The sequence below is a fragment of the Sciurus vulgaris genome (assembly GCF_902686455.1).
Source record: "Sciurus vulgaris genome assembly, chromosome: 16".
NCBI lineage: Eukaryota > Metazoa > Chordata > Mammalia > Rodentia > Sciuridae > Sciurus > Sciurus vulgaris.
Window position 1 is genome coordinate 6845215 of NC_136477.1, and position 24097 is coordinate 6869311.

Sequence of the window (24097 nt, forward strand, 5' to 3'; positions counted from 1 at the left end):
CATGTGATGTTTTTTAAATCATAATAAGAATGAAATAATGGCATTTGTTGATATATTAAGGGAACTGGGGAACATCAAGTTAACTGAAATAAGTGCGACCCAGAAAGTCAAAGGTCAAATCTTTTCTCTCATATGTGAAAGCTAGAGCAAACTAAGAAGAGGAGTGGTGTGCAGTTACAAGAAAATAGAAGAGAGATCAGTGGAGTAGAGGAAGAGAATTCAAGGGAAAGGAGGAGGGAAGGGAAAAGGAAGAAACTGCACAATGAATTTGACCAAATTATGCTTTGTGCATATGTGTATATACCACAGTGAATTCCACGTTTACGTATATCTTCAAAGCACTAGTTTAAAAAACAACCAATAAATAGAAAGCAGACCAGAAGAGTGGAGGGGAAGCAGGAAAGGAGAAGAAGTGGAAATACTCAGAACTCAAATGTGGCAAATTATGATTCTTATATGTATGATTACATAAAAGCGAACCCTCATATTATGAGTAAGCATTATGTACTAATGAAAACATTTAAAAAGATATTGCATGATTAAACAAGTTCAGAAAGACAGAATATTTTATGTTTAAATTTTATTTACTTATTTATTCATTTTTTATTTTACAGACTGAATTTTGATTCATTGTACACAATTGGGTTACAAGTTTTCCTTTCCACGGTTGTGCACAACATAGATTCACAGCATTCATGTAATCACACATTTACATAGTGTAATGATGTCTGTCTCATAACTTAGGAGGCCAAAAGAAATAGTTTTATTGAAAGCTAAGTTTTTGTGGTGAATTCCACTTCATCAAATATTGCCATCATTGTTCTGTTATTATTCCCATATTGATTAATTTTACTATTAATATTATTGCTGCTATTTAATGGGTGAACTTCATGGAGTAGTGATGGTTTAGTATAGTATGTATAGCATATTACGTATATTAGTATGTATATATGTATATTAGTATGTATATAGTATGTGTATATGTAGTATGTATGCATATAGTATATACATTAGTATGTAGTATATTTAATAAATTTATGTAATAAATTTTGCATGCTCACCTATAAGGATGATAAAATCACACAGTTGAATCTTGTGACAATGCCAGTGTGTTAGCACACATGACCAATGACTATCAATGTCAAAGGATTCAGGGAAATCAAATAATATTGAAAATAATAAATATAAATTTTAATGGAGCTGATTATAAGAAGAGGAGAAAGGAATATGTAACTGGAGGATTCTTTATACCTATTCTATCTTTACTTTTAAACTGGTGGTCTGTATGTATGTTTTATTATGTTACAACAAATTTAAGCCTACAGGTAAGTTTTATACACTAAGTGTATGACACTTGGTACTATGTTATTTGAGGCACATTACCTACTGCAAATGCATTCTCTTTTGTTCATGAAATATTAATACGTAATCTTCTCAGACTTGTGGGCCTCAGATCCTTACATAGGGCTTATTTATGAATCATTTCTTCAGAAATCTCCACAAAGATTCCAACTCAATAGTCCTTGAGTGAGATCAATGAACCTGCATTATGAACATGTTCCTCAGGCAACTCACCTCTGCAGGGCTCTGTGGGCACCAGTGGGGGAAGTTCTGCTCTGGAAGACCATGGGGGAATGACAGGGAGCTGTCCACAAGCGTGGTGCTGAAGGTTTTTTTCCTTGAGCCACCCTCTCTGCCTCCTGCTCAAATGACAGACTATCATGTTCAGCTGAGATTTTATTTCCACACATGGAGAGATGACATTGAGAAGTTTTTTTCTTCGTTGGAAAGTAGGGATCTTTACCCCTACCTGCTTGCTTTCTCTTTCATTGGTTTAAACAAACAAACAAACAAACAAACAAACAAACAAAAAACACCATAAAATCTCATCCAAAACTGGCCTCTTTCTCCACAGAAAAATTGTTTTCCTCACAAATACAACATTAAATTTTTCATGAGAGTGTAAAATTGTTCACTGGATGTACTTTGGAAAACTGGCTTAAATATGACAACAAACACCTGAAGAATGTTATTCTACTTAATATTTTCCTCAAGGCTTCCCTCACATCCCTGTTTCTCAGGCTGTAGATAAAGGGATTCAGCATTTGAGGGACCACAGTGTACATCACTGAAGCCACTGCAGTCTTCCTGGATGACTTAGTCACTACAGAGCTAAAATACACACCAAAACCTGTGCCATAGAACAAGAAATCGACTAAGAGATGTGACCCACAGGTGGAAAAGTCTTTATATTTTCTGCCAGGTGGTGGCATTGTCAAAAGAGAAGAGACAACTTCAGTATGTGAGAAAATGATTCCAGACAGAGAACTACCACCCAATATGATAGAGAAAAAAATAAACCAAATTATTATTGATGAGGGTATCAGAAGAGGCAGGCTCGATGACCTGAGCTAGTTCACAGAAGAAGTGGGGGATCTGCAGGTCAGTGCAGAAGGACAACCTCAGCACCATCAAAGTGTGGAGGAGGGCATCCACAGAGAGATCAGAACCAGTATCACCCAGAGGGAAGGATTCATGACGATGGTGTACATCGGTGTGTGACGAATGGCCACATAGTGGTCATAGGCCATAGCTGATAGGAGACAGTTCTCTAAGACAAGAAAAGCCAGGACAAAGAAGACCTGGGAGAGGCAGCCTGTGTAGGAGACGCTCTGTCTCTGTGATTGGATGTTGACCAGCATCTTGGGGATGGTGCTTGTGCTCAAGCAGATATCAGTAAAGGTCAGGTTGGAGAGGAAGAAGTACATGGGGGTGTGGAGGTGGGGGTCAGGATTCACAGCCAGGATGATGAGCAGTTTTCCCAGGTTGGTGACCAGGTATATAGACAGGAAGAGGCTGAAGACAAGTGACTGCAGTGCTGGATCCTCTGTCTGTTCCAGGAGCAAGAATTCTAAACCAGCTGTATTGTTTCTTGGTTCCATGCTAAAGATGAATCTAAAGCCAAAGATGGGCGACATGACAAGAAAAGCTGTGATTCCTGGGCCCACGCAGCAGCAGCATGACTTAGAGACTGGTGGGAAATGCTGATCTGTGGACTGGCAGCAGACCTACTGATAATGAGCTCCTGGATGAGGAACAACAGTGCATGATTCAACAAACTTCCTCACGTTAACTTTTTAATTTTTTTTTAAATTTTATTTGTTCTACTTAGTTGTACATGAGAACTTCTCCTCACGGTTTCTCTTTTAAATGAAAGCCCCAGTGAACATTGAAATCCTTCCCTCGGCTTCTCTCTCCTTCTTTTTTAAATTTTCCTCACATTCTTCCCTGTACTCATTTATTCACCATCATTTTTATTGAGAATTATCTTTATCACACATGGTGCAAAATGCTGAGGATGCAATAAACAGATATGATTTTTGTTTCAGAAGTATTTTATGCTGTGTAATAGAAATATATACATGGAATTCTGGAGTGCATTGCATATTTAGGGAACATCTCTCTGTGGTGATAGGTGGCATATGATTAAAAAAATAAGTGAATGAGAAAAAATATAAAATTTGCAGGCTTGTGAAAATATACAAAAAGCAACAATTTGTGCACAGAAGAAAAAGACATAAGAGATGGATAGCACTAGAAACCTGTAGATCCTGTAGAACATAGATCTCCTTCAGGAGACAGAGGCAGCCCTCAGAGTATAAATAATTTCGGGAAATTATTAGACTCATACATGTTGAATTATTTTCATTCTCTAGCCCTTGTTTCATAAGAGAGGCAAATTCTTTAAATGGAGTTGGAGGAATTGCAGTCTATGATTCAACAAGCCCTCTGGATGGTTTTGATATATGATGATTTTTTTTTGTACCAGGGACTGAACCCAGGATGCTTAGCCACTGAGCCCTTTTTTAAATTTTGTATTTAGAGACAGGATTTTACATAAGTTGCTTGGAGCCTTCCTAAGTTGCTGAGACTGGATTTGAACTTCTGATCCTCCTGCCTCAACGTGTCAAGTCACTGAGATTAGAGTCATGCACCACCCTGGAAATGTATGACGAATTTTAAGAACACTAAAAAATAATAATAAATCATGGGTACCCTAACAAATAAAAATAAATCATGAGTACTGTGTCTTCAAGTGAACGTTAGCATATTTTCCTCTACTCCCTCTCCCTCTGTCCCTTTTTAATCATTCCTCTTTTCCCTCAACTCCCTTTATCGAAATAAATTTGATTGACTCCCAACCCTCTTTTATGTGGAAAGTGCTGAGAAGGAGACAAATGACAAGGCATTTCTTTCAATCAAAATTATTCAAAGATATCTTCAAAAGGCCAGAATGAAATTTCAAATTTTGTTTTCCATAGTGCTAGTTCCCTAACTTTGGCATGCTTCAGCTCATCTGAATGTCTTGCCAAATTTTGCATGCGTGAGTTGTTAGTATCAATCTCCTTAATCCATGAGGACACTGAGGCATGAGGAGTTTACAACTTGAATATGAGATCCACAGAGACCAAGACTGGGTTTGTGTTCAGATATTCTGACATATCTGATATACATCTGATAGCTCTGTTTATGCCTCTGAATAGTGCAGAACTTACCTTCTTAAATGATGACTCAGACTTCATAGTTTTCCTGTGCATCTTTAATATTTTCTTCCCGAACAAAACCCCTAGTTTTTTTCTTGCCTTAAAATATATCAATCTCTACCCATGAAATTAATGTTAGCAGATAGAAGACATCCATCCATGTGAATCTGAGGAAAGATTAGAAAATGGTGCCTCCATAGTTGAAGCTCATAAAACTATCCCCTAGTATCATAAGCCATGTCCTTTAGCAGTTAATTCTAAGAAATTCAGGGAACTCATTATGGGATTCTCTGTTCTATCTTAAGTGAATTATTCTCTTATTTTGATAAATTCTTCTGTTAAGTGATATATCATTTTTTTAATAATCTGCTAACTGTAAAAGTACATGATATAGATACATATTTAATAAAACCAATGAACATATGAATGATTTATTACTATTCAAAAAATAAAATATTATAAGATGAACACACAAGTTAATCAGGGTTCAAGTATAGCATTCTTTTAGAGAAATGTTCCCGGTGCTCAAGGGGAAGATGCTATGACAGCATTACCATGTGGTGTAACATTGGTCTCACACACTCTGAATGTGTATATATATCTCCTACCATCACTTTGTATACCTTGAATATATGAATTGTTTTTGAATTTTGCTTAAATGAAATGGGAAGAACCTGTGGGGGATGTTTCATAATGAGAAATGGATAGAATGAAGTGCCCACAACAGGGCTTCACTTATCAGATTCTCATAGTGACATTTCCTATTGAGTTCTTCATGGAATGTCATGAATAGGTGGCCGTATTTCTTCCTCAGAAATTGGTAGTGTGTCAGGGCAGTTGAGGAAAGAGCAAAGAAAGGGACCAACCCTTCCATGATGAATGAAAATATCAGGGAATTCTTTAATGTACTAAAACTATCCTTGGGAATGATCATCAGGTAGAAAAAATGAAGGGATGAAGAATTATACCAATATATTAATTCGGTATGGATATATGATGAAATGTATTAGAGAAGAAATGAGTTAGATACATGAATAACATTTTCAAAATATTAACTAAAGGACTTTAGCTTCAGGAAGAATGTTGTTCAACATCTCACATGGATATTGAACATGAAAGATGTGTCCTCAGAAAATACGGACAGATTAAATGCATCAGTGAAAGACTGGCCAGGATGAGTTTCTGGGAAGAGGCTCAACTGTTGCTCCTGGCTGGGGCAGGTTTGTTGCATTAGGTCCCAGACTGACTTCTATAATCTGTATCTCTGGGGCTCCATATCCAACGCTCCTCATTATACCAGATATTTTAGTTAGCATTCTGATCTTGAGAGTGCATGTCCTTAAAGACCAACTCTGCAGAAGTGAGGGATTCAGGAAGACTCATTCCTGACCCAAGAGGCCGTGGTCACACCACTCAGTTCTCTCCATTATTTCTGCCCAACTCATCTCACAGACTTTATTGACATAACATGGGGTATTCCTCAAATGAATTCAAGTTCTGCTTTTAGGTCAAATTCAAAGTTATCTCTATTTACTTAATGCTTTAAGGAAGCTTGGTTCCATTTTAGTTGTGACCATGTCTTATATATGTGGGTATAAATAATGTATTTATTAATATTTGCTAAAATATTTTAGACACCTTTCTGTTGCTGTAACAGAAACACAAGATAAATCATTGAAATAAGGAAAGTTTCATTTTTGCTCATGGCTTTGGATATTTGTTTCATGGTTGTTTTGCCTGTTGTTCTGTGCCTATAATAGCCATGCATAACATAGAAGCAGTATGTGGTGGAGGAGGTGTGTGGTTTGGATATGGATTGTGCCCCCTACCAATGCTTCTGTGGTGAAATCACTGTTCCTGGTTCAGCAAGGTTCAGAGGTGGCACTTTTAGAAATGGTTGGTTAACAGGGACTTTGGATTCATCAGTGGATACTCCATTTGACAGATTAATTGATTAATAACTGGATTTACTACTGGGAAGTTGGATCTAGTTGGAAGAAATAAGTCACATTTGGCCCTTGCTGGAAGGGTTGATTCCCTGTTCATCTTCCCTGCTATCCCAGCAACATAAACTGAGCACTTTTCCTCTTTCAGGCTCTTCCAGCATGAAATTTGTGCGTTGGAGCCAGCTGACCATGGACTGAATCCCCTGACATTTTGAAGTAAAATAAATCTTCACTTCTGAAACTTGTTTGTCCACAACAATGAAAATCTGACATAGATATTTGTACCGAGAATTGGGGTCATTGCTGTGAATCTAGGTTGTACACAGCTTTTGGTGCTGGTTGGTGAAAAAGAGTATGTAAACATTTGAAGTTGCAGGATAGAGAAGCTGTAGAATGTAGTTAGTAGAGCTTAATAGGCTGGGGCTCAAAAGAATGAGAATTTCATTAGAAACCTGAACAGTAAAGATTGTGCTCAGAATGTTTCAGATTAAATGAAGAATCTGTAGGGAGTTGGACTGAAGTCCATTCATCTTACATTCTGTCAAAGAACTTGTCTACATTTTGCCTGTCCTGAGACTTGAGGACAAGTGAGGCTAAATTTAAAAGTGTTGTACTAATTAATCCAAAGAAGGAAATTAGAAGACAGTATGGGATTCCAGCAGTTGCATAAGTATTGCTGATGTTTTAGTCAGGTTTAATGTTAGAAAAAGAAGTAAAAGAGAAGAGAAAAATTTGAAAATATTGTGTTTTGACCCAAATGCATGTGTAAAATTGGAGCTCAGGTGTGTGATGTTGCTGAAGAAGTTACTGCCACTACAGAGAAGTTAAATACCTTGCATCCTGACAAAGTACCTGAAAGTTACTTTGCATCCTGACAATAGGAAAGATGCTTTATGAGAATCTCAGAATTGACTACACCCTGCTCATTTCAGGTTTGAGGGTTCAAAAATATAACTCACTGGAAAAATTAGCTCTAAGAGAATATTGGCAGCAACCTGGTCACACAAGGCCACCTAAGAAGTTTTACCCTCACGATTTATTTCACCAGGCATGAGAGCTGCACATATACTCAAGTCCACTGCAGCTGTGGTCCAAAGCAGTTACTGCTCATGCTGGTGACAAACCACATGGTGTCTTGGAGGACACTTTGGACTTGGGCTTTTTAATAATTTTGGAACTCTGAAGACTGTTGACACTCTAGGAGACGAACTGAATACATTTTATATTGTGATTTGGTCATGAACATCTGGGGACAAGAGGTAGAATATAAGGTTTGGATTTATAATGTCTTGTCTACAACCCAGTTGTGCCAAGTCAGTGGCTAGATTGAAGAAAGGCCAAAGAGAGAGCATGAAAGTGGCACGTGAGACATATGATTTTTTAAGGAAAGCTTGAAAGAGATCAGTGACTGCACAAAGAAGGGTTCAGTGTCAGTAGGCTGAACCAATAGCACCTTTATCCCTTACAGTGTTTGCGGAGCCGTACCTCCTCTCCCTAATGGTGAATTGTGCAGAAGTGGCTGATGGACAAGTGACATATCATCTCCAGGGTTCCCTGAGTTCTAGCCGGGTCCCATTTAGAGAGGGTTTATGTGTTAGTCTACAGAAGCAACAATATCACTAGCATTTACTTGCTTGTGTGATCAACATTCCCAGGAGCAATGTCCTGGCATACATGCAGGGAAGCAGCTTCTCCAGATACCAGTCACTTATTCTTGTTCCCAGTGGGCATAAGAGAAATCTAGAGTCCTTCAAGAAAATATGTGATGGTACATTCAAGCACGCTATTGCTCTCCTTGTTTCTTTATCTTGTCTAGGTTTTGGGGAAGAAAAAGGGAACATATAGGAACATGGTGTTTTATTGAACCTCATTTCTTTAGATATTATGCATGCAAAAAACTCAGGCAGTGAATGCATAGTCCCCTAGGCAGGCAGCCATGTATAGAGGTGGGACTTTTAAGCAATGATGGATCATGAGGGCTCTGACCTCAACTGTGCATTATTCCAAAGGTGGATGAATCATAGCTGAGGACTCCTGGGGTGGGGAGACCCAGTTGGAGGAAGCAGTTCACTGGGGGCATGGCTGGGAAGCTTAACCCTCTGCACAGACCTTCCTCACTTTCTGTCTGCTCCCCACCTGCCACGTGCTGAGCAGCTTTCCTGTGTAAACTCCTCAGGCATGACATTTCTCCTTCTCAAACAGGGACTGAGTCCTCTGAAACCACCAGCCAGGATAAAACTTTTTTTTTAAGGTGTTCATGTCACGTATTTTGTTCACAGAAACAAAAGACTGAATAACAGAGGACAGCAGAGAGAGAGAGAAAGAGAGAGAGAGAGAGAGAGAGAGAGAGAGAGAGAGAGAGAGAGAGAGAGAGAGAGAGAGAGAGAGAGAGAGAGAGAGAGATAGATAGATTGTGGAAAGTTTTTCTATTGTCCCTTTTGAGGCAAACCCCCAGGGACCCACCCACCTTCTACAGTGGTCTCCTTCAAAATGTCCTCCACCCCTAATACCACTGCAGGTCTCCCATCACACCTTAAGTGCACAGAAAGTTGGTGCATAAACACCCAGAGAGAACACTGTAAAAGCACAGAAAATCAGAGTTTTTCTCCTTACTCCTTAGTAGAGGTTTACTGATTCTTAAACCTTTTTCCCTATATATTTCATAAAAGTATTAAAACGTTCTCTTCTTCAAAGTCATTGAATGTTTGCTGAATATTTGTGAATATCATTATCCCTCTAGTTTTTTTTTCATTTATATATTATTGGTGCTATGTTGCTATGTCCCTGCATTCTACACACTTGGGAAGGTTTCAAGCTTCATTTAGTAGATGGAAATGTTGGTCCCTGTTGACACTCATTGTAAAATTTTAAAACTTATGTAACTTTTATATTTAAGAACTTCAATATTTTACTTGTTAGTCACTGTATCTTATACAATATTAGCTCACATTACATAAATTTATACTTTTCAAAGTAGATGATGTAGAATTTAAAGCCAGATGGCACTATGATGTCTTTCATGGCCATCTCAACCTCATTGAGACTTTAATAAAGGAATAGTTGATAAAATGGGAATCAGCAAAACGAGGTCCAAATTTCCATGAACTGCAAATGAAATAGTAACACAGGCAAACAACATGGTGAGTGGGCTGAAATCAAAGTGAGATAAGTGGGCTCTCAGGGGGAGAAAGAGACCACAGTAGATGGAGACGAGATCTATGAGCCCGACCAGTCATGCTCAACCCCTTTAGTTAGGTGAACAAAACCTTCAGCTTATGGTGTACCACACCAACTAGAACAAACCATAATCAATTTAAATGACACCCAACAAAAGAAACCTTTGTTGCTAGACTGCTTAACCAGGAAGGAGCATTCCAAATCCCCAATATTAAACAGTTGATGTGAGATTTTATTTTAAAATGCTTGCTTAGGAACCTGCACATCTTTTCCCAGGAACATCATATATAGGATCAGAGCTTATCCTGGGCACATCACCATCTTCTCTTCTCAGAGAAGAGGGGTATCTGCACCCTGCCTTTGGGGTATACATACATTTTCTGTCATCACATGAAACTCCTTGTGTCTTGCTTTTGATGCATCTTGAAATTCTTTCCAGTGGCTAAAGTCAAGAACATGCCCAGGGAGAACTGAGGTACCATCCCCCTTGTGAGGGAAACTCCCAGGACCCCTGACTGCTGATTGAAGGACTCTCTAGATTTATTTCCATCAACAAGAAAGTACTTGCTTTTTGCAGGTAAAGAGAACATGTCTTAGGAGGAAATTGCCAGGGACAGGGGTAGAGCTTCATTTTGTTTTCAATTTTTAAAAATTTCTTTATTGTTTATTACATAATATTTGTACAGACATATCAGATAGAGTGGGATGTTTGGGTTCTCAGATGTTTGGGTGTTGAGCTACTTGGGCACATAGCATTAGCACATACATCACCTTAAACTTTCATGGCTCATGGTGAGACCATTCAAATTTCACCTTTATAACTATTTTTAAGGTCTATAATACATCATTGCAAATTATGTTCACCCTATTTTGCCATAAAACACCATAGCTTGTTCTTCACATCAAACAGTAATGTAGCACCTGTTGATCAACCTCCCTCTCTCCCCCTTACATCTGGGTTGTTGAGATACTATTCCTGCTGTGTCTACCTTCTCCAAACTGCCTTTCTTTAAGAGTGTGCTAACAATAGGATTTTTGCAGTAGGCTCTGACTCTGGACAAGCAAATACTGTCAAACCTCTCAGAGTTCTCCATAAGGATTGGGAAATGACAGGGTAGTTAAAAGGCACCTGGTCATTACATATCTCATCAGCTTAGCAGAATGCAGTGAGAGAAAGTGCAGGTATTCTGGCTAACCAGAAATCCTTTCCCTCTGCCTCACTCTAGAAACACAATTCCAAAGTACATATCACAGAACAGAGGCCGCTCCTATGCATGAGCATCATCATAGAGACCTTCATGTCCCTGTTCCTCAGGCTGTAGATAAAGGGGTTCAGCATCTGAGGAACCACAGAATACATCACTGAAGCCACAACAGAATCCCCTGAGGAGTCAATCACTGCAGAGCTAATGTACACCCCAAAACCCTGTCCTGCAGAACAAGGAGACCATAGACAGGTGAGGCCCACAGGTGGAAAAGGCTTTATGCTTTCCTCCTGATGAGGGCATTCTCAAGACAGAGGACACGATGTGAATATAAGAGAAAATGATTCCAGAGAGAGGAACACCAGCAAACAGAGCAGCCACCAAATACACCAGCAGGTTATTGATGAAGGTATCAGAACAGGAGAGTTTGATGACCTGAGCAAGTTCACAGAAGAAGTGGGGGATCTCCAGTTCTGTGCAGAAGGACAGCCTCAGTGCCATCAGAGTGTGGAGGAGGGCATGCACAACACTAATGACCAGGGAGAGTAGAACTAGGAAAACACAGAGACGAGTGTTCATGATGACTGTGTATCTGAGGGGGTGACAAATGGCCACAGAGTGGTCATAGGCCATCAACTGTAATGAGACAATTTTCCAAGCCAACATAAACTATGAAAAGCAGACCTGGCAGAGGCATCTGGTGTAGGTGATGCTTTGATCCTGTCTCAGGATGTTCACCAGCATCTTGGGGACTGTGCTTGTGCTTACGCAGATGTCATTAACAAACAGGTTGCAGAGGAAGAAGTACATGGGGGTTTGGAGGTGGGAGTTAGAGCTGACAGCCAGGATGATGAGCAGGTTCCCCAGGATGGTGACCAGGTACATGAACAGGAAGAGGCTGAAGATGAGGGGCTGCAGTGCTGGGTCCTGTGTCAGTCCCAGGAGGAGGAATTCTGAAATAGCTCTTTGGTTTCTAGCTTTCATGTCGGTGAAGAGTCTGAAGCAATAGATGGGGTGTATCTATAATACCTTGTGTGACCAGCAGTAACACCATCATTTGGAAACAAGTTAGAAAACAAACCTGTGGACCCATTGATCTTCATATTTCTAACTCCAGAACTGTGAGTACTTAAAATGTGATTGCTAAATGACCAGGATTCTGCTGCCTGGTTATGATAGTCCTCGCAATTAATGCACTTACAACCCCCCTCCCCAGCCTCTCTACAGAGTTCAAGCGTGCTTTGTAGCATTAATAATGTTTGAGAAAGGGCTAATTTCCACTCAGAAGGGAATGGACCTGTCTCATATAGAATGAGACCAGCAGCCTGAGAGCTGGGAGCACCAGAGCAAATATATGTGTGCAGAGGACGAGACAGGGGACAGGAGGGTGTGATGACCGACCCTCATCATGTTTCTCCCTCCCTTGTTTCTTACCCTCCTCCCTGCTCCCCAGGATGAAACTCTGGCCACACACTCAGCCTGGTTTCCCAAGCATTATTTAAGGGACTCGAGTTCATGGTTGGCTTCCAGGGAAATGATGCTCATAATTCGGGACGTTGGAGACGGAAGATCTGTCTCAGGAAGTGCAGAGAGACAATTGAGTGAACACGCTCCTGTTCCGGAAGAGTCACCTCTGGGAGGAGGCTCAGGTGCTTCTTCCTGGCTTGGGCAGGGTGGCTGCGTGAGGAGGTCACAGGCTGACTACTATCACCTCCATTTCCCTGGGGGCTCAAATTCCTAAGCTCCTCATTAGATCAGATACTTTACTCTCATGGTGACTCCAGGAGTGCATATCCTTGAAGACCAACTCTGTAGCAGTGAAAGCTCAGGAGGGATGGATTCCTGACCCCTGAGGTCAAATCTACACCTTCAACTGTCTCTTTTGTTTCTCTCATCTCCATTTCATGGACCTGGCAAATAAAACTTCTCTAATAAATTTCAGTATTGATTTTAAGTTGTAAATGAATCCATAAAATCACTCATATCAAGTACACTTATTTTTATGTAGAGTAGCAAAATATATTCTACATATGTGCATATAATTTTGCAGTGTATTTAATTATCAACCAAGCTGATGTTAATATACAAGTATCCAATGGTATCTTTCCCAATGTATCAATGTTTATTGAAACTTAATTTTTACTTTTTATATTAGCGCAGAAGTTTTTCATCCATTTGTGTGCTCAGTGATGACGGCAAAAAACATACACGGGATCACGTGACTCCTTGGTTAGAACTTCATGCATACCTTTTTAAATATTGTCACAGGGTTTCCATAGTTTCATTACCAATGGGCTCTGTGGTTTGAAATTATGGTCCTTCATCTTAATTAGATTTTTAGTTTTAAATTTTATTTGTTCAAATTATTTATAGATGATAGTAGGATGGATTTATACATCTTGATAGACTATACATAAACGGAATATAATTTCTCATTTTTCTGATTATACATATTGCAGTGTCACATCAGTTATGCAATCATACATGCACATGAGGTAATAATGTCTGATCAGTAGTAAAGCAGCTCTGGCTTAAATTCATAGTACAAAAAAGTATACTATGACAGGTTGTACATTGACTCAGCACATTTGAGTAGATTAGACTTTTAACTAAGATGGCATTGTGAGTGTTTTATGATCTTAACCATATTTGCTTCAAAAAGGATAAATAATAGGTAATATAATAGAAATATATCAATGAGATTATTTTAAAAAAAGGTCAAAGATTCCATCAACCACAGGAACATGCACATAAAAATATGAAGTAATTTTATCCTGATTACCAAAACAAAATACTGACATGACATAATGATTGGCCTGAAGTAGGTTCAGTGAATCTGTTTCTATAAGTGAGATATACTTTGTTCTTTCTAGGTAATGAGGAGTAAGTGTCTTTGGAGGAGATTGGATCTCAAGTGCACATAACATTGTTTTTAGAAATTTGTTCACTTATTTTCAGAAGACTTATATTTCTACAAACTCCTGAGTTAACAAAGTGCTGTTTTGATTCTCATATCCATTAGGCACTGTTCAATTCATCTTTCTATGCTTGACTTCTTTAAATCAGTATCACTTGAGTCTACCTGTGTTGTTGCCAATGACAGGATTTCATGCTTTTGATGGATGATATTGCACTTTGTATACATACCTCATTTTCTTCATCTATTTCTGTGTTGAGGGCATTTAGGATGATTTTGTATACAAACTATTGTCAGATAGTGTGTGAAGGAGGCGGGTCATTAGGGTCATGGCTTAGGGTTATATATTTTGTCTGTGGTGAGGGAGGAGTGTCTCTCTGCTCCCTGGTGTGATGTCCTAAGCTGCTTCATCTATCACATTCTTCTTCCATGACTTTTTATTTAGCCAGGTCCCAGAGCAGCAGAGTCACCCATCTATGCACTGAAACCTCTGAAACCAAAAGCCCCCAAATAAAACTTTTCCTCCTTAAGATTGTTCTGTTCATCTTTCATTCACAGCAGCAAAAAAGCTGATTAAAATATATGTACTAAACTGAATCCTAGGATAACAACACAGTCTCTGAACACCAATAACCAGGCTGCTTGGCATGTGCAGGACTAAGAAGACATGGAAGATTGAAAAAAGGGAAAGAGAACATTTACAGAGATGCCTGTACATGCTAATAGTTGCTAGATTTCAGGGAATTAAAATATTTATTCAATAGAAATGGCTCAGCAGAGAACTCCTACTTGGTGAGAGTGATGTCATTGTTATGCAAGATTTTCACAATCCAAGGTGGAGGAAATGGACTAGAATATGACTAATGCCTTGTCTCTCAAACTTTCATGAGGAAAGTTATACACTTGAAGTCAATGATTCCATCTTAGTTATTCAACAATCTTTCAATTCTATCGAGAGACATGAAAGAATATTTAGTCTGTTTAATGCACAATGGAAAAAGTATAGCTATCCAAATGACATCAATATGAGAAAGAATGCCCATTTTCTTAGGGAACCATAAAGATAGAGATTATAGATAATAAGTGACTGGTTGCTACACCCCAAAACATAGACTCTTACAAGTACAAAGATGAAAATAAAAACAAAGACTCAGAAATCACTTATGAACTTGAAATATTATTGAGGTCAAAATGAAGGTAACTGATATAATAAATTATGGAGACATATATAAAGGAGTGATAACAATGGCTTAGAATTCTACCAAATAAATTTTAGATTAATATGTATAATACAATCAAAATTACCAGCATTAATCCAATTTTTGTATTTATCATTTACCAAATGTGAAATTGCATTTAGGTCCATGAGTTACTCCAAAATATGATAAATCACTGGAAAAATCATATTTCAAAATGAGTAATATTCACCCTCTATGTTAGTCAGAATTTTTTCATCACAGTGACCAAATAATTGACCAGAACAACTTAAAGGAAAATGATTTGTTTTGCCTCATGGTTTCTGGAAAACATAGCCAGAGACAAATCATAGTGCCGGGACAGTTGAGCATGGTGAACTATGGGAACAAAACTTCTTGGGTCCATATGCCAGGAGAGAATTCCTATGCTCATTTTTCAAAGCAAAGTCATTCAAATGAGCTTACACTTTTACATCCTTGAACCTAAGAAGGGTGGGATTTGGTCAATTCCTAAGATGACTTGAAGTCATCCTTCCAATTGTCCCAGAGCAAAGTACTTAGCTCCTCCTTAGTGGCACTGCTCCCTTCAGAAACCACACCTTCCTTGACTCCAATATTGCACATACATTTCTGGCCAGACTGAAAATTTTGCTCAAATATTTCTGCTCTTCTTTCTCCTGATGCTCACTGTAAACCTAGCTTAAAACTGCCAGCAATACCCATTCAGATGCTTAAATGCAGTGTTGCCTTGAAATTTCTTCTACCAGATTAGTTATTCCATTGACTTTAAATTAAATGTCACACAAAATCTCAGGACATGAACCAAATATTGACAAGTTTCTTGCCTGAATGCAACATGTGTGGTCTCTTTTCCAAATTTCCCAACAGAGTCCACATTCCAATGTGAAAACACACAAGCACAATCTTTATTGTTTGCATTGCTATTTGCATTCTAGTCTTTCAAGTTTCCCTAGAGTTGCCCATTAAGCTCTGCTTACCACATTCTAAGGTGTTTCCAAAGTCCTTCTGCAAACTAGTACCAAAGTCTTATGAATCACATGCTCAGGTATAGTCACAGTAATGATCTCACCTCTTGGTACAATTTTCTTTGTTGGGCACCTTGTCATCATTGTGATCAAAATACATGACAAGAATAATTTTGAGGAGGAAAGATGTATTTTGACTCATCCTTTTAGGGGTAGGCTATCTCTGTTCCTTTGGGCATGAGGTGAGGCGGTTCATGATGGTGGAAGGGTATGTTGGAGTGAAGCTTCTCAGTTTTGGCAGCAAGAATCAGAGAAAAACGGATAGAGTGAGAATGGAAGAGGATGGGGATAAGATATATTTTCCATGGGCTTGCTCTTCAGTGAGTTAGTTCCTTCACACCTGCCCCTACTGCCTACTGTTTCCAGCATGTCCCAGGAATCTAGTCAGCTATCAGTAGATTAATTCACTGATGAAGTCAGGTCACTCAGAACACAACCACTTTCGAAAAGTGCCACCACTGAACAATGCTGTACTAGGGACAATACCTGAAACACATGGTTCTTCAAAGGGCACTGAACAGCCAAAGATAATAACACTTTTCATGTGTTTCATAAATGAGGAAAATTAGGCTATGGAATTAATATTTTGAGGGCCAGCATTCAATTCATGACAGCGATATTATGTGAGACTCCATAGATCGATCTATTATCAGTGGACAAAGGGAAGGACATTCGACAGTCTGTCTCTGACATCACATCTAGACACAACACTCACATCTTCTGCAACGACCTGGTGTGTATAAGGAAAATCAGTTCTTGGAAAAGGTCATCTCATTTAGGACAAAATACAGACTTAATGACCAATCTATGCATTCCTTTTTCAAGAATCTTTTAAAAATTTCTTTATGAATTTTAATGTTAAAATATACTTTTAAAAAGATTTTACAGACTGCATTTTGATTCATAGTGCCCAAATGGGATACATCATTTTGTTTCTATGGTTTTTTATGATGTAGATTCATACCATTCATGTAATCATACATGTACATAGGGTAATGATGTCAGAATATTTGTAATGAACAATAAATCTGTTGACTCTCTAATGATGTTAGAGTTAGAGTTCATGTTTGAGAACTAGAAACATCATCACTAATAAAGTTCCAATATTGTACAATGATCTCAAACACTGAGATAATATAACAATGTGGATTTGTTACATAATGGATTTGAGCAAAGGTAATGCTACTGAGACCTCATTAGTAAACAGTTTGCCAGGAAACATGTCAGGAATTACTCAATAAGATATGAAATGTCAGTTACTTGGCCTCCCAGTAGTTCCACCTGTGAGATGAAACACAAGATGACCCAACCATGGGATCAAGCTGAAGCTACTTTCCACATGAGAACTTGACTTCAAGGAAATGTTTTCCCACATAACCAACTTCCACAACACTCCATCTTCTGAGACTCATCCATAAAATATCACTAAATGAGAACCCCCACACTTGCACTCAACTTGATGGATCCTATGAACTTTGACAAAGGATTCATTCTGTAACTTCTCTCTGGAAGTGTACAAAAACCAAATCCAAGTTAGAGGTTCAAATAGAAATGCACTTATCTGTTATATTCTTGTATCTGTATGACCAGGGAGAAGGGATCTTCTACATATTCCCAGAGCATTACTTAAATATTTTCTGAGTCAGTGCACATCCTGCAAACGTGTCTTGCTAAGATTCCATCTAACAAGATTTGCTAAAGTTTCTAATTTCTAATTTTTTCCTTCAGCTCTGCTTCTAGGAATCCAGAGCAAAGAAACTGTGTTTAGAGACTTTGAGTCACATGTGAAATATCACAGAACTAGACAAAAAAAGTTATCTTTAAAGCCAACTCTGAAATCTATGTGATTATAACTCTATCTCCTCCCTTTAGAAGAACGTTGGGACTGAAGGAGGCACTTCGACTCACCATGAGCCTGTCACTGAACCTAAGATCAAACAAAAGGAAAAATCGAACAAGATGTGCTATTCTACCCAGGAACTTCCTTAAGGCCTCCTGCATGTCCCTGTTCCTCAGGCTGTAGATAAAGGGGTTCAGCATCTGAGGAACCACAGTGTACATCACTGAAGCTACAACAGTCTTCCTGGGGGAGTCAGTCACTGAAGAGCTGATGTACACTCCAAATCCTGTTCCATAGAATAAGGAGACAACAGACAGGTGAGACCCACAGGTGGAAAAGGCTTTATGCTTTCCTTCTGATGAGGGCATTCTCAAGACAGAGGACACAATGTGAACATAAGAGAAAATGATCCCAGAGATGGAAAAACCACCAAACATGCAAGATGAAATGTACACCAGGATATTTAGAAAGAGGGTATCAGAGCAGGTGAGCTTGATGAACTGAGAAAGTTCACAGAAGAAGTGGGGGATCTCCAGAACTCTGCAGAAAGACAGCCTTAGCACCATCACACTGTGCAGCAGGCCGACTACAATGCTAATGGACAATGAAATCATAAGCAGAAGGGCACAGATGCAGGGGTTCATGATGACTGTGTACCTCAGGGGGTGACAGATGGCCACATAGCGGTCATAGGCCATCACTGCAAGGAGACAGTTTTCCAAGTATGCAAACACTATGACCAAGCCACTTTGGGTGAGGCAGCCTGAGTATGTGATGCTCTGATCCTGAACTTGGAAGTTCACCAGCATCTTAGGGATTATGCTTGTGCTTAAACAGATGTCATTAAAGGACAGGCTGCAGAGGAAGAAGTACATGGGGGTCTGGAGGTGGGGGTCAGAATGGACGGCCAGGATGATGAGCAGGTTTCCCAGGATGGTGACCAGGTACATGGACAGGAAGAGGCTAAAGATGAGGGGCTGCAGTGCTGGGTCTTCTGTCAGTCCCCGAAGGAGGAATTCTGAAATGGCTGTGTGGTTTGTGCTCTCCATGTTGCTGAAAAACATGGGGTAAAAATGAAATGAATGCCTTCCAGAAGAGGATCAAGAGTCCTATAACACTTTGATACTAATAAAAGCTTTTGTATCACTATGGACTTAGGTCAAGCTATGGGGTTTAGAAAATATATGTTTTAACAAAAATATGTATTTTAATAAATATCTATATTTTAACAAAAAATCTATTTTTTAACAAAAAATTGAAATCAATTTGATTTCTCTAAGAATTGAGAAACAGTGCTTTAAAAAATCCATTTTTTACATATACCGAGTATTTACAGGATATTAAAAGGTATTTTTGCTGACTTGTTCTACTTCTTCAAACTTTCACTAACTCCTACTTCCTTTGCTTGGAACCAAGGATTTTCCACATATTCCTTAGTGATGTGAGTGTAACAAATTATAAGACATTGGGTTTCCTTCAAAATTCACTATATCTTGAAGCAAAAAGAAAAATTGAATGCACTATCTTCTAAAGACATGGTCTACAAGTTTGGTGTGCCTCATAAACATCATTTGGGCTTTCTGTATTACAGATGAGGTAGATCATGGCCCTGTCACACCCACACCCAGGTGAATGTATTGTGGATGTGACACTTGGTTAGTGTTTGCAAAACCTGGACTAGTTAGTGTGTCTGAGTTGACGCTCATGATCAGTCTCTGCTAAGGCCTCAACAGAGCACTGAGTTCACTTTCTTAAACCACCTTTCAATTTTCACAATTTCCTGATATCACTAGGATAATTAATTTCTTCCTAAACAAAAGCCCAAGTTGTGCCCTGCTTTCAAGTTATGTCCACTTCTACTCATTAAGTTAACTGTAGCAGGTGAAGAGCACCTGACAAGATGGTCATGAGAAAGGGTGAGAACATATTGACTTTGAACTTGAAGGTCCTAAGACTCTCCCTGGAGACTGAAGCTGTCAGCTCTAACTGTTAAGTGTGTGGATGACATGCTCCATCATATCCTAAGGAAAGTCCTTCCATTAGCATGACAGGCAATATATCATTAAATTAAATAAATGAGCAAACAGCAGAACAGCTACACAAGAGACAGAAGGAAACGCATGTAGTCCTATAAAAAGGGAAAGAAGCCAAAACTATGTTTTCTCTTCAGATGACAAAACCAAGGAAGCACAGGCTTAGATCACCAGGCTTCCCATCAGGAGTGTCCCTTAACAGCAGTGGCCCCTCTCATGAGGAGCTGTAATGTCAACACTTAGAATTTGGTACAATATTATACTTGCAGTCAGCCTGGTGGCACTAGCCAAGGATAGCAAGGTCAAGGTCAGCCTGGGCAACTCAGCAACAGCCTGCATCAGTAGAGAAGATAGAAAGTGCCAAGGATGTAGCTCATGACAAGACACTTGCTTAACATGTTTAATGCCCTGGATTTGATCCTCTGGACCGCCACCCCCCACACAAACACAATATATAGACTGGTACATCTGAATTTAATTCAGGCTCCTGCCTTACTTTTAGTGATGCAGTGGTCTTAACTGGGTGTCAAGACTGTTTGTCCTCTTTTGTATATTGGGAGCTGTGATGGATGTGTTCATGAGCTGCAGCGTGGTAATCTTTCAGAAAGAACACTTCTCCAAACAACAAAATGCTTACCTTAAATATGCTCATATTATATTTTTACAATCATATCTCAATAAAATCAGGGGAAAATCCTCTTGTAAATTTTCAATAATGAGAGCAGAATACAGAAAAATTATCCAGCACAGTGCTGAACAGGGGAAACTCACCTACTGACCTTTCCTGTACTCTTGTGTGTGTGTGTGTGTGTGTGTGTGTACATGTGTGTGTGTGTGTGTGCACACTCACATGTGTATCTGCTTCACATAAGGAAAAATACACTTTGCACCCCTCAGAAGGACTGATATTTTGGAGCATTTGAGTGAGGAGAGAGGCATCACTAGCTTAACAGATGCAAATTTCAGAAATGACTGAAAATAAGTCTGGGAAATTTGGTGACATGTTAAATGAAGGAAGAAAATAAAACAATCACACAAATATTTATTTGACATGGATATAGAACATATGTAATAATGAAAAAGGAATCAAATAATGCATAAGTTAAGCAAATTGATCAGAACAATTATGAATAAATAACTACCAAAGTATTATACAATAGCATTAGAAGATAATTTGTTTCTCATTTTCTTTTCTGGTTTAAAAAAATATTGCATGTTAATTTGGACTCTGAGAAAATAAAAGTGCACCCTAGAAACACGAAAAGGTGAGAGAACAGACAAAGAGTTTGTAATCACAGCTGGCATAACAATGAGAAAACATCTGAGCTTCTCTGTGTCACTTACACTGGGCTCAAGGTGAGATCCATACAATGGCTGAAATGGTCCAGTTCAGGTTTCATTCACCACTTAAACTCACATGGATTATATTTCTGAGGGATTTACCATTTTTTAATACATTTGTTTTATCTTTGTTTAGTTTTACTGGTTCACTGTAAATATACACAACACTGGAGTCTTTCAGCATATATGTGCACCCACAGAACATCATTGGTTCAGTCTCATTCCCCAGTAATAAACATCTAGTTCTACATTCTATAACTAAGGCATTCAAGTTTACTGACTTTCACATGTGACCACACATACCATAGAATGGGTGGGGCTGTTACCATCAAGGGGCAGAACCTGGGGAGGGAAGGAGAGGAATAGAGGGGAAACCACGGGGCTGCACTCTATGTCCTTCTCCATCTAGTGCTTCATTTAAAAAGACCTGAGACCAGAAGGTGTCAATATTTCATGCTCATGGGGGGAGGAGTAGGTGGTCATGTGCTGCTGTCCTTATCTACACAATCTCCTCAGCTTCTGTTTGAAATAGTTAGTAGTTAAGGAAGAAAAACATGAGGAGGCTGATGGCACCTCCACCTTCTTCCCCAGAGACCTCAGATGTCCCGATGTTCGGACATGACAGGTCTCACTGTGGAATGATGAATCAGGAAGTGGCCAGGGTAATGAGAGAGGGACGGATGCCATGGGCTACCCTGGAGCCTCAGAATTCATTCAGGAAAATCTTGGATTCCAAAAAACACAGTACATGACTGTGTATGGAGATGGTTCCTTGAATTTGTTTAGCAGGTGGTCATGAGAGTGAGAGTTATTCCAACATGACTGGTGTCCCAGGATAAGAGTCAATTAGGGCATAGATGCCCACAGAGGAAGGACCACATAAATACCCTGGGAGGTGAGGGTCATCTGACAGGTGAGGAGAGAGGCCTCAAGTGAATGCACCCATCAATCCACCTCCATCCTCCAGAACCAGGGAGAAGGAATTTCTGTTATCAACCTTCCTAGTCTGAGGCACTTTCCTTAAGAAGTTCTAGAGAACTAAGACAGTCACCAAAACTCCTTCAGAACCAAAAGAGTTAGCTGTACATAACTAGCAGAATAGTTCTAAGGAGCCATCACACTTCAGAGAGAGCAGGTGCCCAGCAGAATGGGAGGTGCTTGCATGTTGGGGATTGTGTGAAGAGAATGTGTCAAGAAGGGGAAGTCAGGAGCAGTCTCATGAACCTGCTTCTCCTCATTCTATGCCCCAGGTGCCTCAGCACTTCCCTAGGAATAAATGAGAGCAAAACACCTGTTGTCCTGTCCAAATCATGAACTATGGGGCTTTGGATGGTCTGGCTGGCTTCACTGAAATGATGCAGCATCTTACCTGCAAGTTGAATAGAGAAATGCATTCTCAGGACCAGAAAAGTGTTCTCTGGACCCTCAGAGGCAGTGGGCTCTGGATCAAGAAGGACCATCTCTGGGACAGGGCACAGTTGCTGTTTCTGAGTGAGGCTTTCACTAGCTGACACCTGCAGTCTCCGTGTCCCTCAGGACTCAATATCCACAGCTGCTCATTATACAAGAACTGTTACTGTCATTCTGATCCCAGGAGTGCATGTCCTTAAAGACCAAATCTGTAGAAGAGAGGAAATCAGGGTGGTGATCTCCTGACGCATGAGTCCAGGTTTACATCACCCAGTCCTTTCCTGTGCTTCTGCTCAGCTCAATTACATGAACCTTGCTCACAATTAAATTGAATTTCCCTAGTAAAAACTCATCTTCCAATTCACCTGTCTCATTTCATGAGACAGGAAGCCTAAATGAATTTCAGGTGTGAAAATAAAACTTGCACACATGTAGGTATTTATATCCCTAGCATTAATAGAGCTAAGATAGTATAAAATTGCAAAGATTTAAAGATCTCACTATATAAGTATATTAATGTTTGTTGAATCATAAGCTTTAAGTTTGCTTGTTTTCCATACTCTTTGATTTGGTGATTATCATTTCCATATATAAATGGTTCAGTGAATATTTTCATCTCATAATATTTCAACAACTGTATAAGTTTAGAGTTCATTTGGGTGACAAACCACATTGATATTTGATCACGAAGGATTTAAAAGAAAGAATTATTATGTAGTACAAAGGGATGAAAATTAATGAGAATGAAGTACAACTCTGCAGAGCATAGAAATAGAATATGGAAAATCTGCTCAGAAAGATGTCTTGTCAGAGGTGCTCTGTGTAAATCCATTCCACGTTCTGCTGGCTTCAGCAGCCAACTGCTGGGTGTTCTGGTCTACCACAGACCAAGGGACCCTGGCATGGAGAAGACACCCATGCCATGGATCCAAGCATTAAAATACGTGATTTGCCTGAACTTTGTACTTTTGGTGAGAAACTATGTGTATATATTCTTATTTTATATTTTTTTGTAGATTAATATTTTTATTCTTTATATTTTATATATAAGATTCTTATTACTGAGCTTGTTGGCACATGCCAGTAATTCCAGTGGCTCAGGAAGCTGAGGCAGGAGGATCAAAATTGCAAAGTCCTTAAATGCAAAGCCAACCTCAGGAACTTAGCAAGGAACTAAGCAACTTAGGGAGATTCTGTCTCATAATAGAAAATAAAAAGGGCTGAGGGTTTGGCTCAGTGGTAAAGCACTTCTGGGTTCAATCCCTAGTGCAGAAAAAAGAAAGATCCCTATGTGTTTTCATTGACCCCTTCTCATTATATTAAAATTGACCACAATTTTATAATCACACTTTGTAAACTCTCTTCCAATTCTGTCACAATATTTCCAGTGGGCATTTTTCTTCTTTTCAGGAGACTATGGAATAGAATTATAGTTCTCCATT

General features: G+C 39.2%; 1 protein-coding gene and 1 pseudogene across 2 annotated transcripts in view; one reads left to right on the forward strand and one right to left on the reverse strand.

Annotated features, from left to right (window-relative positions):
- The window catches only part of LOC306647070 (olfactory receptor 7G2-like), a gene marked incomplete at both ends in the record, with an annotated part of 87778 nt that overhangs the window by 16891 nt on the left and 46790 nt on the right, over nucleotides 1–24097 (forward strand). The window lies entirely within an intron of this gene.
- Nucleotides 10890–18920, reverse strand: LOC306646366 (olfactory receptor 7G2-like; annotated as a pseudogene). Its single transcript has 2 exons — nucleotides 18529–18920; nucleotides 10890–11464 (listed from the first exon to the last, which is right to left on the reverse strand). The product of its transcript is annotated as an olfactory receptor 7G2-like (transcript).